General features: G+C 34.3%; 1 protein-coding gene and 1 long non-coding RNA gene across 12 annotated transcripts in view; both read right to left on the bottom strand.

The window, feature by feature from the left end:
• The window catches only part of SUPT3H (SPT3 homolog, SAGA and STAGA complex component), a 426,450-nt gene that overhangs the window by 330,223 nt on the left and 83,488 nt on the right, over positions 1 to 12,739 (bottom strand). The gene's annotated exons all lie outside the window — the stretch shown is intronic.
• Positions 1 to 12,739, bottom strand: part of LOC119252528 (uncharacterized) — a 111,652-nt gene that overhangs the window by 61,719 nt on the left and 37,194 nt on the right. For 2 of the 10 annotated variants that reach the window (XR_008553240.1, XR_008553232.1), the window contains 2 exons: positions 6,275 to 6,435; positions 4,397 to 4,764 (listed from right to left, as the gene is read on the bottom strand). The exons of 7 other annotated variants lie outside the window; for them this stretch is intronic. This is a non-coding gene — a long non-coding RNA (uncharacterized LOC119252528). Of the gene's footprint in view, positions 1 to 4,396; positions 4,765 to 6,274; positions 6,456 to 12,739 lie in introns of those variants that run through there. One more of the 10 variants, XR_008553236.1, reaches the window with a different exon arrangement.

Genomic DNA, 12,739 nt, shown 5'->3' on the forward strand with positions numbered 1-12,739 from the left:
AAGATAAACAGCTGGGTCTACATTAAGCTCAAAAGAGACAATAACCCAAACAAAGTGACACCCTACACACTGGAGAGAAAATATTTGCACTCCATAAAACTAAGATCTACAAAGAGTTTACACAACTCAACAAAAACAAAGTAAACCACCTTGTCAAAAAATGGGCAGAAGAGCTAAAAAGACACTTGTCCAAACCAGAAACACAGATGGCCAACAGGAATATGAAAAAATGTTCATCGTCACTTATAATCATGAAAATGCAAATCAAAACACAATGAGATACCACCTCACACCTGTGAGAATGGTCCACATAAAAAAAATTGACAACAACAAATGCTGAAGAGGATGTGGAAAAAAAGGAACCCTCTTCCACTGCTGGTGGGAATGCAAACTGGCCCAATGACTATGGAAATCTGTGGAGAGAGTCCTCAAATTACTTAAAATGGATCCACCATATGACCCAGCAGTTCTACTCCTAGGAATCTACCCAAAGGACACAAAAACATTAATTTGAAAAGATACCTGCAGCACTTGTTCATTGGAGCACTATTTATAATAGCTAAGATATGGAAACAACCTAAATGCCCCAAAACAGATGACTAGATCAAGAAAATGTGGTATAGATACACAATGGAATATTACTCAGCAATCAAAAAAGATAACTCATGCCAATGGCAGCAATATGGATGGAGGTGGAAGGGATTATACTCAGTGAAATAAGTCAGAATGAAAATGAAAAGTATTGGATAGTTTCACTTATAGGAGGACTATAGGGAAACTGAACAAAGGATCAAAAAAAAAAGATAAAACTTGCAGACAAACCGTAGATCTGAGACATACAGAGGGGGAGAGGGAGGAAGAGGGGTCTAAATAGGGGAAGGAAAAACACAAGAGATTATGGTGATAGTTCACAGGTGATGTTGTGGTGGGAGACTAATGGGGACTATACCTGAGAAAAGAAAGCAAATATTGTACGAATATGAACAATGTAAGAAAATTTTAAAAGTTTAATCAATTAAAAATTAAACATGATATCTCAATCTTCACCAATTCCAAATATCTGTGAGTATTTATTTTTTGTGGGGTTTTTTAATGATTTATTTATTTTTATATTCCCCATACAATTGCCACCCCCTGATTTTGACCCCAATCCCTCCTTTCCTCACCCCCTCCCCCCCAAAGTGTGTCTCTGGTTCATAGTTGTTTGTTGATTTTGATTTTTTTTTTCTTATAGTTATTCTTTTTCCTGGTCCCTTATTTAGGTTTTCTAGATTTCTGCTATGAGTGAGGCTATCCGGTATTTTTCTTTTTCTTTTTGGCTTATTTCGCTGAGCATGATCCCTTCCAGCTCCATCCATGTCGCTGCAAATTTCATGTGTTTATCTTTTTTGAATGCTGTATCTGTATTTAAACCATTAGTAAAATTTCATGGATTTCCAAGGTTGCACAGTCAAGGGAATGAATGTAGAAAAGTTGCTTTATTTTATTTCACTCATTCAGGCACTCATTCATTCAATAAATACTGAAATTCTACTATATGATAAGCATTGCTCTAAGCACCAGGAATTGCATACAAAAACTTACAAAGTTTCTGCTCTCAGCAAATTTACATCCTAGTGGTGAAGACACAAAATAAAAGGACCAAAAAAATCACTATCATCCCATTTAAATGTAACTGCTCTGAAGAAAAATAACAGGGTACAATAATAAACAGTTGTGAGGGGAGGGGAGAATATTTTAGATAGTGAATTTGATTCACCATCTAAATGTGAATGTCACTGCTATATTTAGGAAACAGTAAGGAGGACAGTGTAGCTTAGATGGTATGAGCAAAGGTGAGACCCAGGTAACTGAACTGAGAGGTAGCTACTACCAGTCTAGTTAAGATATTAAAAGATACTGCAAAAACTTATTTTTACTTTGAGTGTGACAGGTAGCCAATAAAATGTTTTTGAGCATAAGAACGATATGAATGGCTTAAATATTTATTTATTAATAAAACAGCTACTGCTTAGAAAACAGGTTGAGATGTGATATGCAAGTTTTTTTTAAAAAAAACTAGCATTGTTTTAAGAACATTAATACTAATTCTTTAATTCTCATGGTACTCTATGGGATAAGTATACTACTTTTTTTTTTTTTTCAACTGAGGTAACATTGGTTTATAATCATGGATACGATTTAGAGGTGTTGTTAACACACCCACCACCATAGTCTTCCACCATAGTTCACTGTGCTCCCTCCACACTTTGTTCTCTCCCCTTCCACTCTGGTAGCCTCAATTCTACAGTCAGATTTTTAGATTTATTATTGCTTTGAATTTATCTAACCCTTTGCTTTTCTGTATTCCACATGTAAGTGAAAGCACCTAGTATTTGTCTTTCTCCTACTAATTAATTTCATTTAGCATAATATCCCCTCCAGCTCTAGCCATTCCTAAAACATACATGGTTAAAAACCATGCTACAAATCCACCAGAGGTGAGTGTCTCTCAACCTCTTGCTCCACTATAGCCTCTGCCTCAACTGCTAAGTACTCCCCACCTCAAGTGGAAGAAGGCAACTCATCAGAATGAGCTCCATACCCAGAAATGAGCTTCCATACCCAGAAAGTATGAAGATTCTACAGGAAATGTATGAGTGACAGTGATATTCCCCAGTCCTTACCCCAATGAACATTCCCCTTCTTCACAGAAAAACAAACAAAAAAACTCACCATGCCCAAACCACACAACTAGAATATTGTAAAACTACAATTTTGACCTAAGTTTGTTAGGTCTGTTCTCTAGAAGAAATAAAGGATCTTATTAAAAATCCAAATGAAGATGTCAAGTACATAGTTGAGTATAATTGTCTGAAGATTCAGGAAAGAAGGTGGGACTGAAGGTATATTTGCCATTACTAAATCAATAATATTTAAAGCCATTATAAAGGATGAGATAGTCTAAAGAAAGTTTGTAATTTGCTTTATAGACAGACTTGATAAAAAATTTTAAGCAAAAATATAGACCAAGGAAACTATTTCCCTATACAATTAGTGTAATAAGCACTGAGACTTTTGCATTTGAAAATTGAAGTTATATATCCAAAAATACACAAAGCAATATTTTTATTACAATATTTTTGTGATTTGTAAGTATATTTCCTGAAAAAGTTAATATTAAAAAACCATACAGAATAGGTATAGGTGAAAAAGAACAGATATAAGGACAAAGGCTCTGAGCCAGACCTAAATGATAATTTCAATGGCAATGTAAAAGAAACTCCACAGCACCAAGAGAAAAAGAAAAAGTCATTATGTTTCACACAACCTTTATTTACTATCAAAAACCATAGCCTCAAAATATCTTGATATCATCCATACTGCTATTAGCCCTCTGCCTGCAGTTCAAAATTGCCAGTGATCAAAAAAGGCCTAAACTGCAAAATGACACCACTTACTATAACTGGACCCTGAAGATGGAGAGTACTAAAAGAGATTTTACCTAAACCTTATAACCAAGTCTCAGAATAGATGAGTTGGTAACTGCTCCCATAGGAGTTTTCTGATTCTTTTTATTACTATGCTAGGCACTGTGGTCCAGTGATTTAATCCAATTACAGCCACAACCTAATATAAAAATTCAGTAACAACCTCAACAGCTAGTTAGTCCAAAAACATCTCTTTTTAATTCATATATGGTACAAAAAAATCCAAATATTTTTCTTAATCTATTTAAATAAATGGAGGCATCAGAAAGATTTCATCTACTTTAAAACAAGTTCAAAGTCAAATGATGAAAACACTAATGAGGCAAACACTAATCAAAAGAAAAAAGATAAAATTGATACATACAAAGACTTCAAAACAAGAAAAGTTACAAGGAATAAAAAGGATCATTACTTCATTATGAAGATGCAACAATCCTAAATGTATATGCACCTGACAACAGAACATCAAAACACAAAAAGCAAATACTGATTGAACTGGTAGAACAGACAAATCCATATGTAAAAATGGATAATGAAACATACTTTCTCAGATAATTAATAGATCAAGTTGAAAGAAAATCAACAAGGACTTCTATGACCTGAACAACACTATAAACAACTTTATCTAAAAGACATGTACCTACATACTTATATTCAATAACAAAATCACATTCTGTTTAAATGCATATAGAAATTCACCAATATAGAGCACATTCAAGGTCATTAAAAAAAAAAAAAAACTTACAAAATATGGCATCCGACTATAAGTTAAGATAAATTACAAACCAATAAAGATAACTGAAAAATGTCCAAAATAATGTGGTTATCAAACAAAATTCTAAAAAAGCCATGTCAAAGATGACATCTTAAGAAAATAAATATTTTTAAATGAAAAATAAAACAACAAAATCTATGAATATAGTAATGATTTTTTAATTGGGTGATGGTTATATGGGTGCTCATTATATCCTTTTTACCCTTTGTACCATTTCTGAATTTTTCACAAAAACACATGAAAAATAAGAAAAAAATTTAGAGGGGCCTCCCTGCAGTTGAGCACAGCAGTTGAGCGCTGGGCTGCAAAGCTGCCTGCAGCCTCTGCAGCACTGGTTTGATCCCCAGCCACCTGGCGAGGGTCCCACATGGCGCATAGACCTCTCCTGTTGCCCGCTGCTCCCCTCAGCAGTGTACTTCATCAGTCTGCCTGTTCTGCTCTCCGCTCTGGCTCTGGTGAATTCTCTCATCCTCCCGCGCTTCGGACTGTACCCAGTGCTTGTATAATAAATAAATAAATCTTTAAAAAAAAGAAAAAAAAATTTACAAACCAAAGTTATGAAATATACATACAGCAGTGCCAATGGGAAAATTTGTAACATTAAATTTATGTATCAGAAAAGTGGTCCCTAAATAAGTAATTTAAGTATTTCAACACAAGAGAAAAAAGTAAACCTAAAACAAGCAGAATAAAAGCTGTAACTGTAGAAACCAATAAAACTGGAAAAAATAATAAAGGAAAATCAATGAAACAAAAACTAATATTTTTTGAAAAGATCACTGAAATTGTTAATGTTCTATCCAGTTGAAGCAAGTAGTACAAGAACTATCACAATAGAATCCAAGATGCTCAAAGGAAAATAAAAGAACACAAAAACCTATGAACATAACTGTGACAAATCAGAAGAAATAGACAATTTCCTTGAAATACACAAATTACTGAAACTTAATAGAACTAGACAACTGGAATAGTTCTATATTGTGCAGGAAAGTGTTGACATAGCAGGTCTGATGCTGCTATCATTATAAAGGCCTGAATGTGGTGCTGGCATTGGCTGGTTTATCAGAAATTTGCTTTTGGGACATTTCCCATAGATAAGGTTGTTTTTCTTGCTTAGGGCACTGAGCCCTTGTGTCCCAATTTCCGTAGGTTGCTATAAAAACATTGTTATTATGGTAAATACCTACTTTTCTACTCGGAATCTAGAAATTGGGTAGTTGTCACTAGTCATGCAGGTATGGGGGACACATGACAAGTCCCCAATAAAAATCCTTGATTTTGTTTGTTAAGCAGGCTTCCCTGGGCAGAAACACTGCACATACATTACTGTAATTCATGGTTGGAAGTTCTTTGTGCCTACAATCCTCAGTAGCCAAAACTTTGGAAGTATGAGTACAGACTCTAGAATCACTTTGACTCATTTTGCCTTGCTGATCTATGATAAATCAGTTATGAGTACAAACCTATGTCAAACTCTAGGAGTCTTTGTGAATCACTGAATGGGTAATAATTGAAATCTTGGAATATATACATATTAAAGAAATTACAAGCGTATGTTAAAATCTTCCCCCCCAAAAAAGAAAGAAAATTCTAGGCTCAAATGTTGTCTCTGGAGAACTCTGCCCAACATGTAAGAAAAACATAACACCAAACTTACACAAGTTTTTACAAGTAACAAAAGAAGAGAAACCACTTCCAACTCCAAGAAATGGTGGGACTAGGAGGAGGGGGAGCTCTATAAGTGATGAAGTATGATTTCCAGGTTATATTGTTACATTCAAAACAAAAATGCAAACTCAAAGGATAGTTGTAGAGTGCTATCTTTTATATAAAGGAAAAATTCCCATTAGGTATTTTCTATTTAGAAACCATACAATAGCCTTTCTAATATTTTGTAGTAACAGGAAAGGAGTCAACAATATTCTTTCCCAGTTATAAGGATATTTTATTTAAACAACTAGTTTAACTACCATTCAAATATTCTTTCCTCTTTCTCTGACTTACTAATTCATTCTTTAGAGACACTCACCTTAATTTATTACTGATATTTTATTTTGCTTTTAGTTTCTCCATATTTCATTTTTCTTTATCATGTAGATAACACTACAAGCAAATATTACATGCCTCAAGAGAGAAATGACGTGACTAATTAAACATCCTTTGAGCTTCAGAGCTAAACATTGCTCTATCCTGAAAAAGAGATGAAAATACTAGCCTTTTACATTAGTGAAAATGTTAAAGTAATCAAAATGAATAAAGGAAAATAGTATAGAGATGACAGCAGACATGACTGTTAACAACTCTATGGAAACTAGGGACAATAAAGTGGAATCCTAAATCCAGGGGGAATGAGTCAACAAAAATCAAGCAATTTTCTAAGTTAAACTATGACAACCTTTTGGAAATAAAGGCAAGAATATACCCCAGGACTAAATAAAATCCAGAATACATTATAGTTTCCACAGGGAGCAATTAGAACCTCAGATCCCTTTTCCAACTTCATTCTACCATTCGTTCACCACTCTTGCAAAAGAACAAAGTTTAATCTTTGGGGAGGAAGATACACTCCAGTATAGTTCCATGGCTGTGAACACTAAGAATGCTAGGGGGGTGGGGAGAGAGAGGTGTCTGATACATCATTCTGAAAAGAGGAAGATTAAGGAAAAGTCTACATACTAAATTATGAGTGACCCGCCACTCACCTCCCCCTTTATCCCAGATGCATTCTGACCAGATACCATAAAACAGCCAGACTTCTAAAACCAAGACCAAAAAGTCCTTCTTTGGAGAATTTTCAATGTACAAGAATAGAAACATAGTTAGTGATATCGTTGAGAGATGCCCTTCAAAAGTGGCAAACCAACATCCTATTATGCTTCAATAAAGGACTACTTCATATATATTTTTGTGCCTTAGTCTTAAATATAAATGGGTAGCTAAAAGTCACCAGAGTAAGAGAAACCTCTATGTACACATACACACAAATATCAGTTATTTGGACTAATAAAAAATAAGAACTCTTGAAATGCTGAGTTCACTGGTATTTTGTACTTTTTTTTTAAAGATTTATTTTTTATTTATTTATTTATACAGGCACTGGGTACAGTCAAAAGGGCGGGAGGTTGAGAGAATTCACCAGAGCCACAGCGGGGAGCAGAGCAGGCAAAAGGACCCAAGTACACTGCTGAGGGGAGCAGCAGGCGGCAGGAGAGGTCTGCGCACCGGTATTTTGTACTTTTAAAAGTACTTTACATCTGCATTTTTTTTTCTTCAAATGAGTATTAATTACACTTATAATTAAGAAACAAGTCCCACTCTTTTCAGCAACTGAAGTGAAGGTCTGTTGCAGGTAACTAGTAACATTTTAAGCATTTTTCTATTTCAATCAGAACGGAAAAGGAAACTCAATTTGTATTAAACCTGAAAAGAAAGACTTCAATCATGAAATACAAGACAGAAGCAGAGGAAGTGAGCATCAAAAAAAAAAAAAAAAAGTGAATTTTAGCTTATGTTCAATAGCATGCCTTCAGCTGTAAGAAAGAGAAAAATCTGAACCACATGTCATTTTATCATACACATATTCCCAAAGCAGAGAAGTCTTAGTCCTTTCCAAATCTAGGAACTTTCTTCTGCATATTATCTGTTTCCTGACTAGCTCCTCTCAGTCTTAATTAATCTTTAGCATATTACCATTACTTGAATGCTTGCTCTGAGCCAAGCAGTGTCCCAAGAACTTGACACTCATTAATTTAATTCTTACAACAACCTCAAATGTATACTATCATTATTAGTTCCCTTTTTAACAGCTGTACTGAAATATAATTCACTCACTTAAAGTACACAATGCAATGATTTATAGTATATTCAGATATGTGCAACCATCATTAGTCAATTTGTTGTTATCTGACTTTTTGATTCCAGTTATCCTAGTGGGACTAAGTGGCACCTCATTGTGTTTTTATTTGTAATTCCCTAATCACTAATAATGATAATGATTTCTGCTAAGTAATATACCATGTGTTTATTCATCACATTTCTAAAATAAGAAAGATGGATACATATAAAAGCTAGATTAAATAAACTGGCCATGGTCACAAAGCTAGTAAGAAAAGACCTGGAATTAACAGTAGTTCATAGATAGCACAGAATCTTACCCTACAATGTATAGCAATTCCCAGCAATTCATCCAAAAGAAAAGATTACTTTCCAAGTAATCTGTTTTATCAATCAGGAAAGTTTTCCAGGAGCCATTTAAATCTGTTCTATCTCATAGAAAAGATTTGGGTGACATGGCTCCTAAACCAGTTTCTCTAAGAATAGGGACAAAATAATTGGCTTAGCTTATCAGGATTTCCATGCAAACCCAAGGATCTTTCACAAAATAAGAGTATCTCTTAATCAGTCCAATGAAAAGTGTGTTACAAGAGTATAAGTGGAAAAAAATCAAAGCTTCTGATTTTCTCATTTATAGTATGTCAGAAATGAGAGAACTTAGTAGGGTTAAAACAGTCACCTTGCATTTATTGTTGTGCTATTGTTACTTATATGAGTAAAAGAACACTTACAATGTCAGTCAGTCAGCTAAACACGTAGACAACAAAGGAGGCAACCATTTCAATTAAGCAAAGAAACCAAAACTTGCATTAGGTTGAAATCTGGCTATGAAAAATTAAATCTTGACTACAGGACCAAAACATCAAATAGGAGACATTTACTTGCACATTTTAAAAGAGAGCCAGATATAAATTAAATGCAGTTTAAAATGGGCCTCCCTGGTGGTGCAGTGGTTGAGCGCTGGGTTGCGAAGCTGCCTGCAGCCTCTGCAGCACCGGTTCGATCCCCGGCTACTCCCCGGCCACCAGAGGAGGGTCCCGCATGGCGCGCAGACCTCTCCTGCCACCCGCTGCTCCCCTCAGCAGTGTACTTCGGTCCTTCTGCCTGCTCTGCTCCCCGCTCTGGCTCTGGTGAATTCTCTCACCCTCCCGTGCTTCTGACTCTACCCAGTGCTTGTATAAATAAATAAATAAATAAATGCTTAAAAATACATTTAAAAAAAAAAAATAAAGTTGAAAAATGACAATTACTAATTTAAAAAATCAAATTTTAAATTATAGGTTTCAAAGTATCTCTGCCAATTAAATATTATAACAATATTTTTTCATTGATTTTAAAGCTTTGTAAGACTTAGAAAAGCATTCTATTAAAATGTGAAGTTTAATTTGAAATAATTTAAAGTACTACTTTACATTATTTTAGCAATTAGATTTCATAAATCATGTTTTAGAAGATTAACTCAATATGGACAAATGGCTTTCAGTTTCCATACTTTTTATAATACTTGTAAAATAAGTTACATAATACATAGTAGTATTTGCTTCTTGGGAAGATATGAGAAAATGAGATGAGTTTACAAGGTCATCTAAATATGCATTAGAAATACTTTCAAAGTGTCTACTGAGCCCTCATAAAATAAATTTTTAAAGGTGAGGAGAGAAACTGAATAAATAACTATAAACTAGGACTGTATTTAGATAAAGAATTTATCATGCAATAATAATTCAGATCATTTAAAAGTATCAAAAATGTTTCCAGAATTTAAATGAGCTAAGCAGGGTTATTTTTAAAATCAAACATATGTGCTTTTTCTGTTTATGTCTTGGAAAGAACATTCTGTATAATGAAAAACACGACCAAATTTTTCACAGTACATCACTATAAAACCCTGTAATTGACTTTTGGGGTTGGTTTACTCTATATCTATTTTTGACCATGCAGAAAACAGCAATGATGTGGTGAAAGCCCAAAATGTAAGTCCCTATTGCAGGATAAGTCTCCATCCTGATTAGTAATGAATATCATATTTACACTGAGAAATAAGCCCATTTTAGAAGAGAGTATTTTAGTGCAGAGGAACCTCTTTTTTTCAATCAACCCACTTTAAAACTAGTAATGGGGTGCCTAGTCTGGGTTTGGGTTGGAACCTGGGTATCATATATGCTGATTTCTTCCATTAAAGGCAGTGAGAGGCTGATGTTCAAAACTCATGCCAGAAATGAGATTGCTTTCTACCAGTTAATCTAATAGGTGACACTAGATATTACAATTAAACCTGTTTATTAATCTTTTAAAATATAAATTAAAATAGTTAAATAATATTAAACTTCTTATGTCAGCATAAAATAAAAAAAAAATCTCCTTATAAAATAAGCCATGAATTTATTTGGTGACAATATGAATTTGTCATTCCTAACAAAAGCACTGTTTTTCTTCATTGAAAAGATATCTAAAATATCTCTAAATGAGCACTCCTGGTTTCATTAATAAAATTTACATATTAGCAAGTAAAATAAAGTGAAAGAGGGAGATGGTGTGTGGTTTAAAAAGTAGCCCTGTAACACCTACCACAGATTTATCTACTGTGAATTGACTCAACCATTCCTTCTTCTCAGTAAATAAACTAAATTCTATGCAGAGACCTGCGGTATAATTTTTCAAGGTCCAAGCTAAGAAATATGTTTTAGATGGAATCTTCCAAATTGACAGCCTGCCCATTTTTGGTAGGTATTAAAGGGTCCACAGCACTTTATGAATTAGTTGTGGTTTACCTAAAAAATCATGGCCAATGTTGCCACGGTCACTGCACATTCTACTTATTCCTATCAAAAATCAATGTCTTAAAAATATTTAATACATTTAGGAAAAAAGTAAGCTAAGGAACAGTTTTTTAGTAGCCTCATTGACTGAATGGAGATCATATCTTAAAAACTGAGATAATGTTTAATAAGCCAATATTTTTATTAACAGAAGTCATTCATAAAGCAGATCATTATCTTTTATATCTACAATTTATATGAACCAAGACAATAAATTAACACTAAATTATAAGAATACTTAATACTTTTCCAACATCTAAGGGAGCAGTGGTACAAAGATATCCATAGCATCTCCACTACTTTATGAAAAACAAGAATTTTCTGAAAATCCTTACATAAGATTACATATTAAAAAAAATCATCTCTGAACAAAAGAACTTCTTACCAAGTTGATTAGAAAGCCGAATAAAACATCACAATCAGATATCTACTCTCACCATAGGAAATATCTGAAAACCTTAACAGGGCTACACTGGAAATCAACAAGATGAGAATCAGTGTCAAAGACTTGTGGCCTAACAGTGTCATTGTCTTAGTTCAATTCCTTGAAATAAATTTCTCGTCTAACAGATAAATTAGTCCATCCAAAGTATATTACTTATCTCACTAATGATCCAGTTAATGTCTATAAGTGAAGATAAGTCAAAACAAAGAATGCACAATATTTTTTTAAAGATTTATTTATTATTTATTCATTTATTCATTTATTCATTTATTTATTTATTTATACAAGCACTGGGTACAGTCAGAAGCGCGGGAGGGTGAGAGAATTCACCAGAGCCAGAGCGGGGAGCAGAGCAGGCAGAAGGACCAAAGTACACTGCTGAAGGGAGCAGCAGGCAGCAGGAGAGGTCTGCTCGCCATGTGGGACCCTCCTCCGGTGGCCGGGGAGCAGCCGGGAATCGAACCAGCGCTGCAAAGGCTGCAGGCAGCTTCACAACCCAGCGCTCAACCACTGCGCCACCGGGGAGGCCAGGAATGGACAATATTTTTAAAACTAGATTCAACCAAACAGGCATTTGAATTGTAAATCCTTTCTAAAAAGGATGAAGTGTGATTTTTTTGTCATAAATTACTCATCATTTATAACTCAACCTCTTAGATCTAGGGTTGTTTAGCCAATTAATAAAAAAAGGCTATATACAGAAGAGAGAAGAAAGAAAAGAAAAGGGAGGGGAAGGGAGCAGAGGGGGGTTATGTTTAAGAGGATTCACCAGAGACAGAGTGGGGAGCAGAACAGGCATATCCACTAAAATACACTGCTGAGGGGAGCAGCGGGCAAGACAGGAAAGGTCTACTGAGCCATATGGGTTAGCTCCCTGGCTGGGGATCAAACTTGTGTTTCAGTGGCTGCCTATAGCTTCATAGTGTTAACTCCTTGCACCACTAGGGAGGCCCTGGTTCCTATTGTCTCTTTTCAAACTTCAGCTGAAGTAAATCACTTAAATCCTTCCTGAATTTATCCTCCAATATAAAATAAAAATAAGAAAACAAGACTAAGATAGATTAGTAATTCAACTTAAAGGAAAAAAATTCACTAAATTCATCATAGAATGGTGCATCAGTGAAGTTGGAATTTATAGTAATTGAAACAAGAAAAAGGAGATAAAGGAAATAATTTATTATTTAAGCAGTACCATTTGCAAAAGTATTGTTGCTTATACAAAGACCACAGAAATCAGAAATGCAAATGTATTTTAAATACAGTACATATGGAAAATGGAACAGCATCTTGAAATCCATATTTCTGAGAAAGGTCCAGAATCAGATTGTAGTTGATAAAAAATTGTTTTTATACACAGTTTTAAAAATTGTTACAGTGAAGGAAAATGGGAAAAAGT

Source organism: Talpa occidentalis, unplaced genomic scaffold (assembly GCF_014898055.3).
Source record: "Talpa occidentalis isolate TD23 unplaced genomic scaffold, MPIMG_talOcc4v2.1 talOcc4.2, whole genome shotgun sequence".
Lineage (NCBI taxonomy): Eukaryota > Metazoa > Chordata > Mammalia > Eulipotyphla > Talpidae > Talpa > Talpa occidentalis.